Here is a 20,058-nt window from a genome sequence, read left to right on the forward strand (position 1 = left end):
TGGCATGCTTAGTTGCAAGTTATTGGAGGCCAAAACAAATTAGTGTCTTTTGATGTTTCTCAAGGTATGTATATGAGTATACGGTACCTCAAGTCCACTTCAAAATCTTAATGGAGAATTGTTCCACTGAGAAAATTTTGGTGCTAGTTATTGGTTTTGACATGTTGCTATTTGGTTATTAGTTTTGATAGGTTTTGACGTGCAGTTTTTATGCCAAAATCTAAGGTGTTTTCTCTATGGCCTTGAAACCATCTTGAAGGTTCATTTTTATCAGGTATTTATCTTATGTTCATTTTTTAGCAGAAGGTCAAGCTTTTCTTCTTCTTCTTTGTCCTTTGGGATTTATTCATTTGTTATGGTTTTTTTGCACTTATAGTAATTTAAGAAAGAGTTAGTAATTGTAAACAAAGTCTTGATTATGTTATTTATTTTCTTTATAGAGATTTAAGATATTTACCATGGCTCCTAAACACTCCATGAGAAAACGAGAAGCGAAATGTTCAGGGGGTATGACTCTACGGTCTGGGACTGTTCAAGGAAGGCAAGTCTGTGAAAAGAAGAAATCAATGTGTGTATGTTGATGATGAAGCGTGGTCCTTGGACAGGTCTATAGATGGAGCTTCTAATAGCACTACTATCACTCCAAATACTATTGGTCCATCTTTTGCTCCCACTCCACAAACTACTCACACAAAGAACAAAAACCAGGATGAAGAAGACGGCTTTTCAAAGCATGACAAGGTTTTTGGGGAGAATGTGTCTCTAGGGTTGATGAATGAAGGCATAAGTCAATTTCATATCAAAAGAAAGTCAGAACCCCCTTTTGTTCCCTTATGTAGATTAATAGCTACAGATGCTGTTAAATGTGCAATTTCGGATGCACCTTGGTTGACATCCACGTTTGATAGGGTTGGCTATGTCTCTTCAATGGGTTCTTTTATTGTTTCACTTAAAGGACGACATGGAGAAACAAAACATTTGAGAGAAGACACGATTGAGAAGTGGGATCCAATATGGCAAAGACTCAATGAAGAATTTGAAAAGTATCTTGTGGGTGATTGGGTAGATCTTCGAGGCAAACTGTTTTTTGTGTGGGATGGTAACCACAGGTTAAAAACTTGGATGCGACGAATTGAAGAAGGCAAGTGCTTCTTTTCTCTTGTGTTTGAGTTTGAATATACATTGTTGCACTTGAAAATTTATTTTGGATGATGTTTCTTTTGTAGAGCACTCTGAGGATAAAAAATATCATGTACAAGTTCATTGTGAATTTATTGAGATAGATAAAAAGAAAGAAGCAGAGTTGATTTTGAGTCTTGATACAACAAACGAGTAAGATTATATGGATTATTGTTGTTTAATTCTCTGGTTGTAATGTGCTTTTTCATTTGATTATCCGTCAACTCTTGCTTTTAGAATCTCGCGGGCTACAGCTCCACCCAACTTGGCACATGAAGTATTTATGTTTCAGAAGTTTGGTATAGCAAAAAAGTCAAGCATAATGGAATATCTCACTCCTGAGCAGAGATCTTGGATGGAGGTTGAGCTAAAATTGGAGGCAAGACATAACCAAGGGATTGTGCCATGGTACTCAACGCCATGCATTTTGATTGCTCAACTTGTTTGGAAGGTATGTCATGATGCTCAACTTGTTTGGGATAATAAATACATTTCTTTAAAAAATTTAAATTGCAAGTACTTTGAGAATGAGTATGTCTTCAACTACTTTACTTTCAAGGTGCCTTAGTTGAAGGTTACAAGTTATGTATGACTCCATGTTTTCAAATAAGCCTTTAATTTTCATGTGGGAAGTCTATTCAAATTATGGACTGGGTTACAATTTGTATAATGCCCTAAATTCCCACGTGGGAAGCCTTTGCAGAGGTGGCAAGTTATGGATGGAATTTTGGCTTGAAATATGCTTTGAATTCCCATGTGGGAAGCCTTTGCAGAGGTGGAAAGTTATGGATGGAATTTTGGCTTGAAATATACCTTGAATTCCCATGTGGGAAGCCTTTGCAGAGGTGGCAAGTTATGGGTGAATTTTGGCTTGAAATATGCCTTGAATTCTCATGTGGGAAGCCTTTGCATAGGTGGCAAGTTATGGATGAATTTTGGCTTGAAATATGCCTTGAATTCCCATGTGGGAAGCTTTTGCGGAGGTGGCAAGATATGGAGGGAGTGATGGTTTGAAATATATCTTGAATTCCTGCATGGGAAGCTTATGTGCAGTCATGGATTTTTTTGTGTTGTGTTGCTAATGGCTCATGAAAACATTGCCAAATAATTGTTTTGCTTTGAAGGGGAGATGGGAGTCCTTTTTGGCTGATGAAAATAGAAGGCTTAGAACTTTAGGTCTTCTTGGGGAGGATTTAAAAAAGAAGATGAATGAAGCTCTAAAGAAGGAAGAAGAAAAAATGAGGGATAGCGGATATAAGTACCTTTCTATTGCAAATCCTACACATGGTGAAGAGTTTTTTACTATGCTATTTGACAAGGATTGGCATGACAAAACAATGGTAGGGATCACTCGTGATAAATTATACAGCTTGTGCGCCGCAAAGATCACAATAGAGAGGTATGTTTTATTTCATCTTAAACTTTGATTTATTATTTTTATGTGCAATGTAATTAGTAACATTAATTTTTGGATCAACGATTGTAATTCAATAGACGCAAAGAACTTCTTCACATGATGATTTTGACCAAAGTTAAGGACTCCAAAGGAGGTCATTTTGCAGACTATAAGAAACTTAGAGCTTACATGAGGCAAGAGACCTATTGGAAGGGAATGTTTGGTGAAGCTACAATTATTATTGCTAAGTTTGAGGTGGAGGGTCCTTTGTTGCCAAAAACATTTGAGGCCTTCTTTAAGGCATCTAGGAAGACACATGTTTCATTGGCTTATACTCATGTTATGGCAAACATGAAGAGTGCTTCAGATTATGCCTCTTTACCCGAAGTGATGCATGCAAGCAAATGTCTTGTGTATAGGTATTGGATTTCTTGAATACTAATTTTGTTTCATGATGATGTACTTTATTGTCTCATTTTTATATTGAATTTTCATTTAGATGGCTATTGAATTGTATGCGGCTTTGGATGATAGAGTCTATGCCGGAGGATGTATAAGAATGGCTAGATAAAGAGGACGAGAATACTATGTTCTCGTCAACACTCTTGGAAAAGAGTATTACACCTTGGGAGTGCTCTCACTGTCCATGGTGGTTGGAGTATCCCCTAGGTGTTATCCCAAAGAGCGAACAAGAGATTCATGCTCGTAAGTGAACTACAATCTCTTATATGAAGTACTATATTTTAGTTAAAATAGAATTTTGTTGATCTTTTTTTTTTGTGAACTTTTGTATGGAAAGGTTTTTTGGAAGAGAGCCCCATCTCTAATGACGGTGTAATCTCACCCGAAGCTACATACATTGAGCCATCCACCAAGCCACCCTCACGTGCAAGAAAAGGTAAAAAAAAGTATAGAAAAACCCCCCCCAATGTGTGCCTGTAGATGTTGATGTTGAGGAGGAGAGCTTTCCAACTTCTCTTCTACCAAAAAAATCCACCTTAGCATCAAAGTCTTGCTTCTCTGAGACTATTATGGGTCGTTCTCTATATGAGCGGATGCCAACAAAACGTACCACAGGTAGACGTTCTTTGCTTGTTTATTTGCTTTTTATTACTCTAATTAATTATTGCTTGCATTAACCATTGACATGTCCTATGGTTTTCTAAGCATTCTTTGAGATTCTAAGCAATTGAAAATTGCATTTTCATGTTTAGGCAGGGAGTTTATTACATGTGTGGATGCTTTGTTATTGGATGTGGAAGCAATTGATGACCTAGTATGGCATAGGTAAGACTTACATATTTCTCTAAAACGTTATATTACCATAATGTACTCTTACCATAATCATTTGTTTTGTGTTAGTATTGAAATGTGGTTCAAGAAAACACCAATCTATGATGGGCGCGAGTATGCATTGAAGGGGGAAATCTCCCAACATGTGGCAAGATTGATCTTTGCAGACTTCCCTGCGTCCATGTTAGTTGATGGTATTCACAATCACACTATAGGTGAACTTTTTTTATGTCAAAATTTGGGAGGCTTCGTGCTCGTTATAGAATGTATATATGTTATGATGTAATTTTTCATTTTAACTTGCTTGTGTAGGTAATGTAAAAGTTGTTCGTGAGTGGAACCACTTTTCCACTGCCTTGGCAACTGGTGTCATGGAAATTGCTGATGTTCACTTGGCAGACGAGGGTTTCTTGGTGACTTTGTCTCTTGCACAACATTTGGGAGATCTTTTCATGCAAGCTAATAGATTTAGTTTGCAGCTCCATCGCTCGTGGACTTTGATGTGTGATGGGGGATATTTACACCCAGAGACTGGTGAGTAGGTGAGGTTGCCTTCTCTATCTAAAGCTTGCGTATGAATTTAGAGTTCTTCTTATTAAGTGATTTGTTCTCTCCTTTCATAGGTGATGGATCTCACTCTTGGTCTATTTTATCGTAAGAATGCTCAAAGCATTACACCTCATTATGATAGAAAGGCTGGGGAGGATGTTTCTCCTGAGTTCTTCCGGCCTCAAGAAGCTACCTCACAGAGTCTCCTCCTCATTCATGTAATGATTATACAAGTTCGGCTGGAGATTTGATTCGAGGGGGAGCAGAGCGTACTGAGACTTTTTACAGGTAACTTTCTAGCCATGAACTCTTGTGAATCAGGACACACATCTTGATAGTTCTATGCAATCTCTTGTCGTTAAACTTTGATTATTATGTTTAACCCAGTTGGCTGCTAGAAACATTCACATATGAGGATGACCATGTTATGGACATCTTTGCCGGGTGTGGTGGTTTGGGGCTTGCTTGCACAAAGGAGATACGTCACTGTCTAATGTTAGAGGGTGATTTATTTGTCTTCTCTGAGTGTTTAGAGAAGAAAGTTTGTGGTCCTCCTCCTGAGGAGGAAAACTAGTAGATTAGCTACTTCCATTGGTGGACAATTATTTTTGTGACTTGACTCTATGTATTGTTTGAGATAGTATTTTTTTAATGCAACAACGAGCAACATATGGAGATTGTGGGTTTTTCCCTTGTCCCCACAAGGGTTTTTTCACCCACACTCATGGTGCCTTGACTTGAAAATCAAGGCTCAATCTATATGTTGTTCAATTATGGGGAAAATGTTGTGTTTCTCATGTCATTATCTTGTTCTTGTTTTTCTTATTGGGGTTAGGGTAATGCAAGCAAATGCCTACGCAATAATCATCATGTGTGTTTGTGTGTGTGTGTGTGTGGGGGGGGGGGGGGGGGGGGGGGGGGGGGGGGGGGGGGGGGGGGGGGGGGGGGGGTCTCTCTTATTCTCTCTAATTGTTTATAGCATGAACAAGATAAAGACTCATTACTAGAGTAGACTTCAATTTTCCTCATACCAAAAATTCAATGATTTCACTTTGTTCTCTCTCTCTCTCTCTCTCTCTCTCTCTCTCTCTCTCTCTCTCTCTCTCTCTCTCTCTCTCTAATTGACTTATAATGCGAACAAGATAAAGACTCGTTGTGCTAGAGTAGACTTCAACTTACCTCATACCAAAAATTCAAATATTTTACTTTGTACTAAAATTATTGTGGATCATAAACATAGACTTTGTGATGATCTTTCTTATAAATACTACATATATGACATTGCAGTATCAATATATTGACATTGATATGGTTTTTTTTTTTTAATCAAATCTATGTTGTATTACTATGGCCCTTAATTGTGTCACAAACATGTAGAGCACAAATGTTTTACTATGCACTTTATCGACCTAGTTCAAAAGCTATATACCTTAGTATGTGCAAAAGGTTACATCTGATTTTTCTACCCACAAAAAGCTCTAACTTTGTAGAGAAAGCTCTAAATGAAAAGCTCCTATATTTAATATCCTCGATCATAACTTCCAACATGGTCGACTAAGCCTAAAGAACTGTGGATGTGTGGAGCTTTGCAATGCCGAAGCTTAAAGCAAGAGAAGTGTATTCTAGAAAGGGAAATTGAAGATAAGTATAATATCCCAAAACCATTCCTGAAGAAGCATTAGAGACACTAGAATGGGAACACATCTTGGCTACTCTGGATGTGTGTACCATGGCTAATGGTCCAACAACGAAGTTTTGTGATGAAGATGGCCATGATGTCATTCCTTATTTTGCAGTGAGTGTGATCCAAGAAAACAAAGAGAACCAAGCATTAACAAGTTCTTAAAATGAAAAGCAAACAAACTAACTTCCCGAATCAAAAGACAAAGAAGAAGATGAGTTCTATGACCCCGTAAAGCACTTGGAGATTCAAGATGATGCCAATAATGGAAATCTAAAGAACCCAATAGGTGACATGCAACACTTTAACTAATGCTTGGTTTTATGTTTGTCAAGATCAAATACCCAGGAACCAATGTTACCACTACAAGAATAAAGTGCATCCAAAGTGGATTTCAAAATCCCAAATGGTGACGCACTCGCAACAAGCATCCTTAGACGTGGCTCCTGTACTCGAAGAAAATAATCATTTAAGAAGAACACAACCATGTCAATGAGCTAACCACATGCTAATCAATTGGCTAGAGTAGTCATTCTAAAAACAACAATCCAAGAGCAAACAGATAATAACTTTCCATAACCAACCAAACCACAAAGGGAAAGTGCCAGATATCAACCTTTCTAAGGATAGTAGCAACATTGATGATTCTTATGATATCCCCTACCAGGAACTCGGTCATCACTATCACTACTAGCTTGCGTAACAACCAAGGAAGGACAAAAGCAAAGAATAACAAGTCAGATCCAACAAGTTCAAACAGTCTGGATACCAAAGAGCCAGCTTGGCCAAAAGTAGATATGGATCAAGAAGATGAAATTTCTCATGAAAATCAAAAGATCCAACACCAAAAGGAAAACAGTCAAAGTATGCAAGAATGGCTACAAACTTCACAAAGTCGCAAGCTTTCACAAGTTAGATTTGGGTTCCAAAGAAGTTGATTCAAGCACAAAGAAGTCAAGAGTTTATTTGGGTTCCAAAATGGTTAAATTATCAACTCCCGAATTCTGAATCTCGTCCCCAACCAAGTGTAAAAGGGCTAAAGCAAAGACTATTAACTCACACAAAGACAAGGTGGATGCCAAAGAAGTCTCCTCAAACACGAACAAAGCAGGGACGATTATGGATTCCTAAACGGGCTTCATCACTAAAGCAGTCAATAATCACAAAGAAGTGGGTCTCAACAAAAGCCAATGAAATTATTGCCACTGCATTGATGCTTGAGTTCTTTCAATTCCTCCTACAATTATAGTATAGTTAAAGAAAGGAAGTCGCTCACTTCACCACTACATGTTGCACAAGGCTTACGGATCAGGAGATAAAATGAATGCAAAATCTCGAAAGCCAAATAACCAAAGGCAACCAAAGAGGAAGTCCAAATCTCTACAACCTTCAATCAAGCAAAAAACACAAAGAGCTTCAAAGGCCATCACATTTCTTCAAATATGAATCCTTGCTAGAAAATGGAAATAAGCAAAGTGCTTATACCCACATCTTACACATCATAAACTTTTTCCATGCATTGATTGTGTATGCATAATAGGGCTACATTGCAAGGCTGTCATTGGCACAATTTTTAATTTCCCAAGCACAACACATACCCTTGGCAATACCTTGTCATCAAGGCGGACTCCAAATAGAAGGGGAGGGAGGCGTTCTAAATGTGGACCTAATATTATGAATAAGGGCAGTGTTCTGTGAGTTGCATTGAATTTTTGTGTTTGATTGTGATTATTTTTTGACAGAATTCAGAGTATATGCCCTCATAATAACGTTACAGGAGGAGTACGGGGACAAAAGCCATATATGGACCCCTTGGGGCATGTGTAGTGTTTAAATTTTTGTTCGAATGATTTTAACTTTTTGTTGAGTTGATTTTTGGTTCTATTTAGTTATTTTTTAAAATTTCCTTATTTTTCTTTAAGAAAAGAGGAAAATTTCCATATCTAGATGAAGAAAAGACTGAAGAGATGTCTGAGTAGTACAAAGAGAAGAAGGCCATGTGCACAAGGCTATAATGTTAGAGGTAAGAACGAAATGCTGATCAGTCATCAACAACAGTGTGGGGCCAAAAATGAACGAGAATGGTCATAAAACTCCGGGATGGCCTACAAGGGCAGAAAAATTCGGTGATGCGACTAAATGAAAGCACCCATCAAGTGTAAAGTTTCCTATTAGACACTTCAAGCGACTACAAAGCCGTTTACAAGAAGTAGATCTTTATACTAAAAATATTATATCTTGTATAATCCTAACAAAAAAAAGGGACTAAAAGTACTGGAAAAAAAAAGGGCGAGACAAAAATGACAAGCTAGTCATCTATCAAAATAGATGTCTGCAAGAGCAACCAGGGGTCAAGACAAATTTTTGTCATCGGTATTGGTTCTACATGTTTAGAGGATTCCATGGGTATAATTCATGTCAAGTTTGGCAGCTAGAAGATACCAAAGATACCCATCAGTCCTTTTCAAGGTTGAAAGCCAAAATACAAGCCCAAATCAAGCCATACTTTGTCAGTAGGCTATGAATAGAGAATACAAGCTAAGGGTTTTTTTTCTCCCTAAAAGATAGAAGTTTAACTTTCCTATTCTTGATGATCTTGGGGATAATGTGCTCTCATAGCCTTCTTTGGAGGGTAAGCCATTGAAACATGGCAACTCTCCTTGGATGTCTATTGTCCCACAAGTGCTCCGAGAAACTTGCCAAGAACTCAGAGATGAGACCCTCCTCCCTCCAATGATTTTTTATCAAAAGAATAATCTCTCTCTTTGTTGTTAGTATGTGTCAGCCCAACCGAGCTGTGTACTAGAAAAGAGGATCCTCGATTGATTGGATGAGGCAAAGGAGGCTCGTCAAAACCACTCCCCCTAGGTCCCCCTGCAGTCATGTCAAAGAGTGGTTCCCCCAAGCCCAAAGCCACAAGTTTCCTGACTCCAAGTTAGTCAGGTTGCGGTCTATGACACAATTCCTCCCATTGATGCCCACCGCTTGAACCCTTTTAAAGTAGCACTTAATCACCTCTCGCGCCTCAACAGTGGTGCTGTGAAGATGGCCCTCTCCTTGAATATCAAAGAACTTGCAAGAACCTTTGTCTGAGTAATCCCTAACTACAATGAGGACCTCTAGTTGGTTGAAGGCCCCCATGCAGCGGGGAGTTGTTGGCTATAGAGGGATGAGATACTCCGTTGGTACTTCGCTAGCCCAAACCTCTGTCATGGAATCATGTAGCCTCGTCCCCAATTACATAGTCGCAACTTCAAACAATGGAAAGGAATACACAAGCTTCCACCTTCATGATGACAATTTTCTAATTTTTCTAAGATTCAAGAGCTTCTACCTTGAATCTCACACACCATTGTGATAAAGGAAAACCCTAGTTCACTCTCTCATAAGCTCAGATTTAATCTTGTGGAGAGACACGACTATTCTACACATAGATTGAGCAACCATGAAAGGAATTACACAAAAGGGGAAAATTGCAGGTTTTTTCCACTAAAAGCTGCCTTCTCTCTCTTCCCCATGGAAATATCAGCTGATGTGTCAATATTTGGGCCATTTTCCCCTGTGGACCAAAACTAAGTCATTTTCAGCTCATTCTTGACCCAGAAGGATTATTTTTTATGTGAAAAATATCAAATGCAGTCAAAAAAATCCCTAGATATATGGGATCACTTGCATAGGCATTAAAATCATGAATATACATTCGTTTTCACTACTTTTCCCTTTTGTTTCACTTTTTATGAAATTTTATTACGACGCTTGTTAGCTACTTTTTTACAGTTTTTGCTTGCACCAATCTTTGTAGGCAAGATGAGTATGCCACCATAAAACACTTTGAACATGTACATTATAAAAAAAGAATATGCATCTTAACAAGTGAGAAAACATCCAAGGCCACAATTCCCCAGATAGGCATGTACATGATAGCGACCATAGTAGACTCTTTAGCATATATCACATATGTACATGATTGCTTTTATTTCCATCCATTAGAAGGTGTCAAATGTGAGGTGAATGTTTTTCTTTCATATCGTGCAAAGTGTCATAGCAGGACATCCACTCCCTTCAAACCTACACATCCTTCGACATGTGCCATAGCACAACATCCACCCCCTCTTAACCTACACATCCTCCGGCATGTGCCACAATAGTATTTGCTTGGCGTCAAAACTCATAGTCAAACACCATATCTTCACTTTCATCCTTAGTTTGCATATAATTGGATCCATCATCCTCTTCACTTTGTTGTGCATAAAATGGATCAGAATCCCCTAAGGGAATATTCATTTCTATCCCATTCAACTCACGCAAGGTGTAAGTTGCATTTCCATGCACACGCTTGATAACATAAGGTCCAAACCATCTCTTTACAAGGTTTCTTATTGTATAGTGCTAGTTTTAAAGGCTACTATCATACACCAACACACAATCACCTTCTTCAATGGATTTCGTTCTAAGCCTATGTCTCTTGTCAAATCTATCTTTTGTTTTCCAATCTTGCATCCTTTAATCAAGATTTTGCAAGGTCAACGGCTTTAGGCCTTCTTTCCAATTATCGTATGTGCAATGTAAGAAGATCTTCTCTACTCATTCCATCTTCCCATGGCAATGCATTCCATGTAGAAACTACATCTTCAATTGGAATCACAGATTTTTGACCATGCATCAATTCAACAAGCATAATATTATAGATAGTGATTGAACTATGTGTCGTGCGGTCAGCCCATAATGCAAATGGAAGTAACCTTGGTCAGTCTCCAAGCTTGCATTCACAAACCTTAGCCAAAGATTTAATTATTGGAGGATGCCCTCTTTCACTCTTTCCATTGCCTCTCGGTTATATGCACCAGTTAAAGATAGTTTGATGTGGCATCCTAGAGAAGAACTCCCTTGCTTTGCCTCATCATCCACTCTATCTGTAGTTATTTTTCCAACACATCCATAATGACAGATTGTATCTTTAAGAAGGAATTTACATACAAATTTTGTATTCTTTTTCCACAATGCACGCCCTTCAACTCAATTAGAAAAATCTTCTCTTGCAAGCACCAAATACCTCATTTTCCAAAGTCCCAAACACATTGTGATGCAATCCACAATCCATTTGTAATGTATTTCCAATGGATAAGTAGGATATAGCCCATCACAATGCCGTATATTTGAATATATTTGGCATGTCACACAAGACTCCATAGCATTAGCCACTTTCTTCTACATCCCTTTCCACCAATACCTTTCTTTTACTTTGGCAAATGTTCCTGCAACGGTGCTCCATGTCTTCATTTAGGATAAGTACACATCCTTCAAGAAGTATCCATATGATTTTCTTCTTATCCTCTTGAATTATTGCTCTATCATATCATCATGTTTTTGCAAGGTACTTAAGTAGTGACCTATCAAGTGCCATTCACCCTCATATAGTTCCTCTAAAAATGATTCAAGTGAAGATAAAAAACATACATGATTACTCTTTACATGAGCAATAGTGTAGAAATTTGTGCCTACATCATCTCCCTCAACAATCATCTCATGTTCATCTTCATATCTTGCCCTGGATAGCTTAGCTACCATTGGATTTCCATTTCTTGCAGTATGCTTGAACTCAGGTTTCAAGGACTTTATGTAGGCTATCCATCACAGTAGCATAGCAATGTCAGGAGTTGAGCAATTTGAGACAAAAAATCAGTTTCCACAACCACTGATGGGTGAAAGCATGTATTGGTGGTACCACCTTTTCTACCATTTGGTGGATCCTTTTATAAAAGGTGGAGATTGGTAATTTTTTTGTAAACACGCTCAATATTTGTCGGAGGATATAATTTTAGATTCTATTTTCAAAAATCTATCGATTGATCTGTAACAAGGTCATAGATTTTAAAATTGAAACATGAAAATGGGGTCGTAATGGCTACCAAAGGATTGTCCATGACACCACTTTTGGTAGCACCAATACATGCTTTGACCTAATGCCCCTATCAAGTACTCCTTGTCTCATCTCAATGTTGTGACCACTCCCCATAATTCCTTTTTTACCTGCACATAATCTTGTTGATAAGAACTTAGATTTTGGCCCCAAACCTCACCACATACCTTTTCCTTCATCATCAGCTTTCCCTATTGCCCATCCTATTCCTATAGAATTCATGTCCACTATCACAATGGTAGGTCTTTTTCATGCATAGTCTACCTTGGTTATGAAAGAAGTAGCTTCTTTGAAATCTTTGAGCTTTAGTGATAGTTGTACATTTTTCTTTCATGTTTTTGATTGCATCCATCTTTTTTGGACAAGGCCTTCTATCATAAGGACCATACATATGCCACAATCAACACTTTGTTAACTCCAAATACAATTTTTTGTCCTTATAGGGTAAGATTAACTTCTTCCAATATTGAAAAATCTTCTCACAATCTTTGATATGGTTTGCAACAAACTTATAGTACCCCTTTGAATCCATAGCTTCATCTTTTTCTTTGTCTTCACCACCTTTGATGGGCACATCATCAAAAAATGGCATTGTGATTTGAGATATGAAGTCACATAGAACCTTGCTCATCCCATTCATCATATGTGCAACCAAATTTGTTGCTCCTTGAGGTAAGGTACGCATCCTTACCAGTCCCAAAGGTGTTTTTATGGTTGTCAAATCTCTACTCTCAACATCTAATTGAAATTGATTGAACCTTGAATAGGGAACTTCCGTTGAGTAAATTCACCCTCCTGCAAATGCCCCTAGAAATTCATCCCCAAGGTACATGAGGGAAAGTGAAGATCGTCATAGGTTCAACAACACTAGGATCAACACACCCTATCTCATGTGGCTGGAAAGAAAACATTTACAATGTCTTGAAATCATTTATTCAAAAAAAATCTCCTTTTCCTCTCTTAAAAACTCCTCGCAACCAACCTTTAGCTCTTTTAGGGATTCCGTTGTGAATGTGTGTCCAGTTCTTTTTGGATCCCTGAGAATTGGCTACAAAGAATCTTGTTCTAGATTTTTCATTGCAATCTAATGGTAAAGGTAAGGCCACTAGTCTCACTTCTTTGCCTTTGCCAGGTTTGTACTTGGTCTCCACATGCACTTTCAATCCTTTAGTAGAATTGAAATCTTTTTTACCTTCAAAAGACTCAATCATATCCTACATTTCCATAAATCATACTGCAACAACATGGAATCCATCTTCAACGCTAGAATCCATTAGCCTCAAGCTCAATCATAGTATCTACATGAGAAACTTGCTCAAAGAAAATTGAAATGCATTCACTATCCTCTATGAATTTGTGTAAGGTGTTACTCTTTACATTTGTTGTTGTTCAGTCTCTCCATCTATCTCCCTCTCTAACCACATATCTATCTCTACATAAGCCTTTATCTCTATCTCTATCTTCCTCATATCCTAGCTACTGACCATAACTAGATTCTTTCTTTATGCTTGTATTATCTTAAATGAATAACCCACACAAAGCCAACTTTTACATTTTCCATTTTGTGCAATCTCTTAGGGTTAATGTGTGTTCAAGTCATAAAATTCACTTCCAACAAAGAATTGTATTTCTTTTTGGACCTGGAAAACTACAAGAAATTCTTCTCTATCCACTCCCCACTAATCTACCACTCCTAAATTATTCTAATTTATTGTTCGAATTAGGGTTGCAGAGAAACGCACATAGCTTGGAGAAGATGAAGGAAGCTCAAGGCACACAATAGAGAGTCTGTTACTTAGTGTGCAATGGAAAGATTCATAGACCTAGAGTGATGGGCGTATATACAATGCTCGGGGAAAAAACCTCCTAAAGAGGAAAAAAATGCCCCGGCGGTCCTAGTGTGTTCAGAACATCACTACCACATCTATATGGTAACAAATCCCCCCTGGAGTGATGCGGTGAACGAGAGCTGGCACATGAGTAAAGGGAAGTGCCATGCCCTGAGGACATGATCAGTCCACAAGGGGGAGTAAGCCCAAAGCTTTGCAGAAAGCTTCAAGCTTCTCACAAGACAATGCCTTTGTCAAAAGATCTGCAAGGTTTTCCTCTGTTGGCACATAAGCCAAGCTGATCTCTCGTACTGAGAGCCTCTTCTTGACATAGTGGTATGCACCTCAATGTGCTTTGTGCACAGCATGAAAAATTGGGTTCCTCACAACTGCCAATGCTCTTTGACTGCCAGTGTAGATAGTGTTGGCAATGTCCTATCCAACACCCAAATCAGCCATAAGGCGTCTGAACCATACACACTCAACCGTAGCTGTGAAGACTACCTTGTACTCAGCCTCAAAACTCAAAGTGGCCACAGTAGGTTGCTTCTTGCTCAACCATGATATACATGAACTGCCAAGCATGAAACAAAAACCACTTGTGGATACTCGCGTGTCAAAACAACCAACCCAATATGAGTCCGAAAAAGCATGTAAGTCTGGCGGCAATGATCCCCCCTTGGTATAAAACAAGCCAAGATGTAACGTGCCACTAAGGTAGCGGAAAATTATCTTGACATCCTGCCAATGCTTAGGCCATGGGCTATGCATAAATCTGTTGACTTGTGAGACTGCAAACTAAATATCCGGCCTCGTGTTGCATACATAAATGAGGCAGCCAAGAGCAGTTTGATAAAGAGTGACATCAGCAGGATCGCCAGCATCATGTAAACTCAACTTCAAACCTATTTCCATGGGAGTGGCAATAGGTTTGCAATCCTCAAGTCCAAACTTACATAGCAATGTCTCTATGTAACTTTTCTGACACAAGGCAATACCACCATCACACTGCTTAAACTGTATACCCAAGTAATGATGCAACAGCCCCAGCTCTTTCATCTTGAAAGTAGCATTCAAATCAGCCTTAAATTCATCAATATGTCTCTCATTTGGTCCAGTGATCAGCAAATCATCGACATAAAGAACCACAATGAGAAGTACATCACCCTCACGCTTTATATACAATGTGCTTTCTGTTGGACTGTTACGAAAGCCTCGTTTGACCAAATGAGTGTCATCTTTCTCATACCAAGCACAAGGAGATTGCTTCAACCCATACAAAGCCTTCTTACATCTGCAAACTTTGTCCTCTTGTCCTTTTATGACAAAACCGCGAGGCTGTGTTACATAAACTTCCTCAAATATGTCACCATTCAAGAAAGTAGTAACAATGTCTGATTGATGTATATCCCAACCAAAATGAACTGCCAATGCACATAGAAAATTCATAGTAGTCATACGACAAGTGGAGCAAAAGTCTCTTCATAATCTATGCCTTTTTGTTGTGCATAACCCTTCGCAACAAGTCGAGCCTTATGGCAATCGATCTCACCATCCGGCTTGCATTTCAACTTGTAAACCCACTTCGTACCAATGTCCTTTTTTCCAGGAGGCAAATCACATAAAGTCCATGTGTCATTTTCTATAAGTGCATCATATTCTGATTGCATGGCAGCCATCCAATTTTCTGAATTCTGTGCTTCATATGCTGATTGCATGGCAGCCATCCAATTTTCTAAATTATGTGCTTCATCAAACGACAGAGGCTCCTCAACATCATGTAAGCTAGACACAGCCAAAGCATAACAATCTAATGCATAAGATGCATGGCAAGAGCCTGAACGAGTACGACTAGACATCCAATTTACTATCACGCAAAGTGTGCACCAGCCATTTTGGCATACCTCTAGCCTGCTCATTTTCAGCCCTTTCCTCATCAAGTACCTCATGTACATCTGCATCAGTAATAGGCTGATCTGTAAAATTTTCAGAAACCCCCATAAGTTGTACATTTGCCTCATTGGAAGTTACATTCGTATTTCCACCACCAAAAAGAGGCAACAAAGTGTCATAAATGTCTTGTGAGCTTACATTACTGTCTCTAGTACATGACAGCAAGGGCTGAACAAAATCTTCCACAAACACTACATTCCGTGAAACCAGAATACATTTTGTTTGCGGATGATACAACCTCTAACCTTTGCTTTCAGCACTATAACCAACAAAAATACATTTGACAGCCTTATCATCCAATTTTTTGCGTTGTGTTTGTGGCACCAAAGCATATGCCAAACAGCCAAAAACACGCATGTGCTCAATAGAAGGCTTTCTATCATGCCATGCTTCATATGGAGTAATACACTGCAAAGCTTTCGTAGGACACCTGTTTAGTACATAAGTGGCACATATGATGGCCTCAGCCAAAAAGAATGCGGCAAAGCTTGACTTTTGACCATACATCATGCCATTTCCGTAAGTGACCTATTTTTCCTCTTAGCAACACCATTTTGTTGAGGTGTATAAGGAACTGTACATTGGTGTTTTATCCCACGACTAGCCAGAAATGCATTGAATTCATGAGACATATACTCCCCCCCTCGATTGGAACGGAGGGTGCCCATAGTACATTTCGTGACATTTTCAGCCATAGCCAGAAATTGTTTGAAGCACATAAAAACTTCAGACTTTGATTTAAGCGGATATAACCATGCATGCCTAGAGTAATCATCAATGAAAGTCACGAAGTACAGGTAATTGCCCAAGGACGGAGTTTGCATGGTCCCACAAACATCACTATGCACAAGATGCAACCTACATGTGGCCCTAACTGAACCATCCTTTGGAAACTTAGGACGTTGCATTTTACCCAAAAGACAGCCTTCACAAATATGTTTGACAGGTGCTTCAAGAGGCGGCAAAGAAGCAACCATATCAGATTTCTGCAAACGCAGCAAACTGGCAAAATTCAGATGACCAAAACGTGCATGCCAAAGTTTTGCATCTGAAATAGCCCTTGAATCTGCAATTGCATTTGAAAAAATTTCTCCACACTTGTCATACAAAGTGAGCTTATATAGCCCACGGCACAAAAGGCCAGATGCAACAATTTCATCACCAAAACTGCGATCATGAACTGTACATCTCTCATCCACAAATTTGACTACAAGTCTAAGTCTGGCAAGTGCGGATACAGACAAAAGATTCTTCTTGATCCGAGGTACATAAAGTGCATCAACAAGTGTGAAAGAACTTCCATTAGCAGCAATAAGCACAATCTTTCCAACTCTCTGAACCGAATAAGAGGCATTGTTGGCACAAGTGACTGAATTCCCATGACGGACAAACTCGAGAGAGGTAAATAATTCATGATGTGAGGTAATGTGCTTTGTAGCACCACTGTCGAAATACCACACATGTGAATCTGCAGCAAGTGACAAGCATGCATCATGGAGAGTAGGATTGTAAGTGCACTCTGTGCTAAAAGCCCATTCTACATCAACATCAGCATTACAGTATCCTTTTACAGAAGACTCAACAATGGCTGCATTTGTAGTGGAACCAGCATTTGCAGTGGAGCCACCCTCTTTCTTCTTAGCCTCTTTGGCCTTCAACTTAGGACACGACTTGATCAAGTGATCATTAGCTATATAATAATGGCAATGCATCTTCTTTTTTCCCTTATCACCAAAATTTCCAGACAAATTTCTACCAGCAGAAGCATTAGGAACAAAAGTTTTGCCACTCACAGCAGAACCATAAGAAGTGGCTGCATTGTTGTTACCACCCTTTCTTTGAGAATCAATAAAAGCCTGTTCAACTGCACACGCTGCCTAGTCCTGTTTTTTCTGGAAAGTGACTCTTGCAACAGCAATGTGCATAATGCATCAAACTTGACAACTTCAGGATTTCCTTGGGTCATAAGTCTCCAAGTACTAGCAAAAGTCTGGTAGGAATCTGGTAAGGCATCAAGAGCAGTCTGCACAAGGGAACTGTCTGAAATGACTTCACCTGCAGAAATAAGTTGCTTATTGATATCCTTGACACTAGCAAGGAAAGTTTCCATATCATTTTCCTCATGCATAATCTTCGACTCCAGCTCTTTACGTAGCAAAGTAATTTTAGCCTCATTGCGACTTACATAAAGACCAGCCAATATATCCCAAGCCTGTTTTGCAGATTTTGATGGATGTGAGGAACAATGATGTGCTTCACAGACAACACAATCAATGCATGAGCCTGCGCATCCTTAATTCCCAACGAGCTTGTTTTGTCGTAGGCAAAACAACTCTAATAGCAGCAATCCTTGCAGCGAGACCTGCAACATCCTCAGCATCGCCTACATCCTCAGAGCCAGGACGTACATCAATGCCCTGCACAATATTCCAGATGCCCTTTGACACAAGAACGTGTTGCATCATATGAGCCCACATAGGGTAATTGTCCCCATCCAACCTATCCTCAGCAACAAACATCTTGAAGACATCTCTGTTGCTGTCAGCCATGGTAAATGCTGCACCTGATGTGAAAACTGCCCAAAAATAGGACAAATGGAGCATGAAAAACACGTGCTATATAGCACAAACGGTAGAAGACTGTAAGGCACCTGTTATGCAAAAAACAGCACTAACAAAAACTCTGCACAAAATGACAAAATAGCCTGTGCAGACCTGCCTGTAGTGGAAATGGAGGTCAAAATCAGCCCGAATAAGAAATCTGAGCAGACCTAGCTCTACCAGCCTTCTCAAAATATTTGTCGACCAGCAAACGCTTGCCAAACCTCATTGTAATCGGAGAAAGTGAGCAGGCGTGTGCTGGAGCAATTGGCGACTAAGCCTGAGAGGGCGTGACCTACTCTGATACCAATTATTGGAATTAGGATTGCAGAGAAACGTACACAAGTTGGAGAAGACGAAGGAAGCTCAAGGCACACAATAGAGATTGTGTTACTTAGTGTGCAATGGAAAGATTGACAGCCCTAGAGTGATGGGCGTATATACAATGCTCAGGGGAAAAACCTCCTAAAGAGGGAAAAAATGCCCCGGCGGTCCTAGTGTGTTCACACACATCACTACCACATGTATATGGTAACATTATTCGATGTGCACATATTTATTTTTCTCTAGAGGGTGAGTCTTGCTTGATTATGAACCAATAAGACTTATATGCACAACTCATTCCAATCGCTAGGCAAAACATATACATCATTGTGAGCATAATTATAGTTTCAAAGAAAAATTTCGAGTTTGTTTGGGCGACAAAGGTTAGCCTCTATAAATGCATCAGTAAATCCTTTCATCTTGCCCTTGATTTGTTATGATGTAAGCATGGATGTTTTCATCTTTGTCTTATTTTGAGAGTTCTATGTGTACATGAGTGGGTGAGAGAGAGTCTTCTGTGGATGCACTTTGCCTATTCACCACCAAATGCCACACTTCATACCTCCTCACAAGGTCTCACAACTAGAGGTTTAGTACCTTCCTAGCAAGCATGCCAGCTTTTGGATAACGTGAGCACATAGAGATTTTTGTGGTCCATCAACTCTCTAGAATTTGGATCTTCACATCTATATAAGTTATTTTCTATCCCCATTTATGAATACAGGCCAATATGAGCATAATCCATTGATAATTGCATTGCTTTATTTTTTTTGATAAATCTCACACTAAGCTTGTTTATTAGAAGAGGTTTCTCCTTTTTTCTTCATTAACTTTTTCTTTCATACCAATCATATCCCACTTTTGATTATATATGGACCAAATACAGCTCAATATTTGACTCCATCGTTGTCAAAGTACATATCTTCATTCTAATCTAATGGCACTAATTCCTTGAACTCATTGGGCCTATCATCTATCCTGACACAATAACACTCCATCATGTCTTTTTAATATTTTTGTTCCTTGGTCATGTCAAACAAGTATTGCAATTTCATGAGTATTATTTTTGGTTAGACACTAAATATCCCAATGATTTTAGCTTTGCTCTGAAAACTTACATATGCCAACCTCTCATACATGATTTAAGAAGATTTATCATATGACGTTGTCAGGAGTTTTTTGGAGCAAGGAATTGCGCATATGTACATACACATGCATGGTGCATCAAATAAGGAATTGCCCATTTTCCAGAGCCAGGTGGTTACGTGGGGCCCACATGTGTACAGGTAGGACAGCATGTACATAGTGCAGCGATTTTCACTATTATCAATACT

General features: G+C 39.0%; 1 pseudogene; it reads left to right on the top strand.

Moving 5' to 3' along the window:
- Positions 1 to 210: 210 nt before the first annotated feature.
- On the top strand, positions 211 to 4,693 carry LOC147420196 (uncharacterized; annotated as a pseudogene).
- The last annotated feature ends 15,365 nt before the right edge of the window (positions 4,694 to 20,058 follow it).

The sequence above is a fragment of the Adiantum capillus-veneris genome, chromosome 28 (assembly GCF_014529385.1).
Source record: "Adiantum capillus-veneris isolate H3 chromosome 28, ASM1452938v2, whole genome shotgun sequence".
Taxonomy (NCBI): domain Eukaryota; kingdom Viridiplantae; phylum Streptophyta; class Polypodiopsida; order Polypodiales; family Pteridaceae; genus Adiantum; species Adiantum capillus-veneris.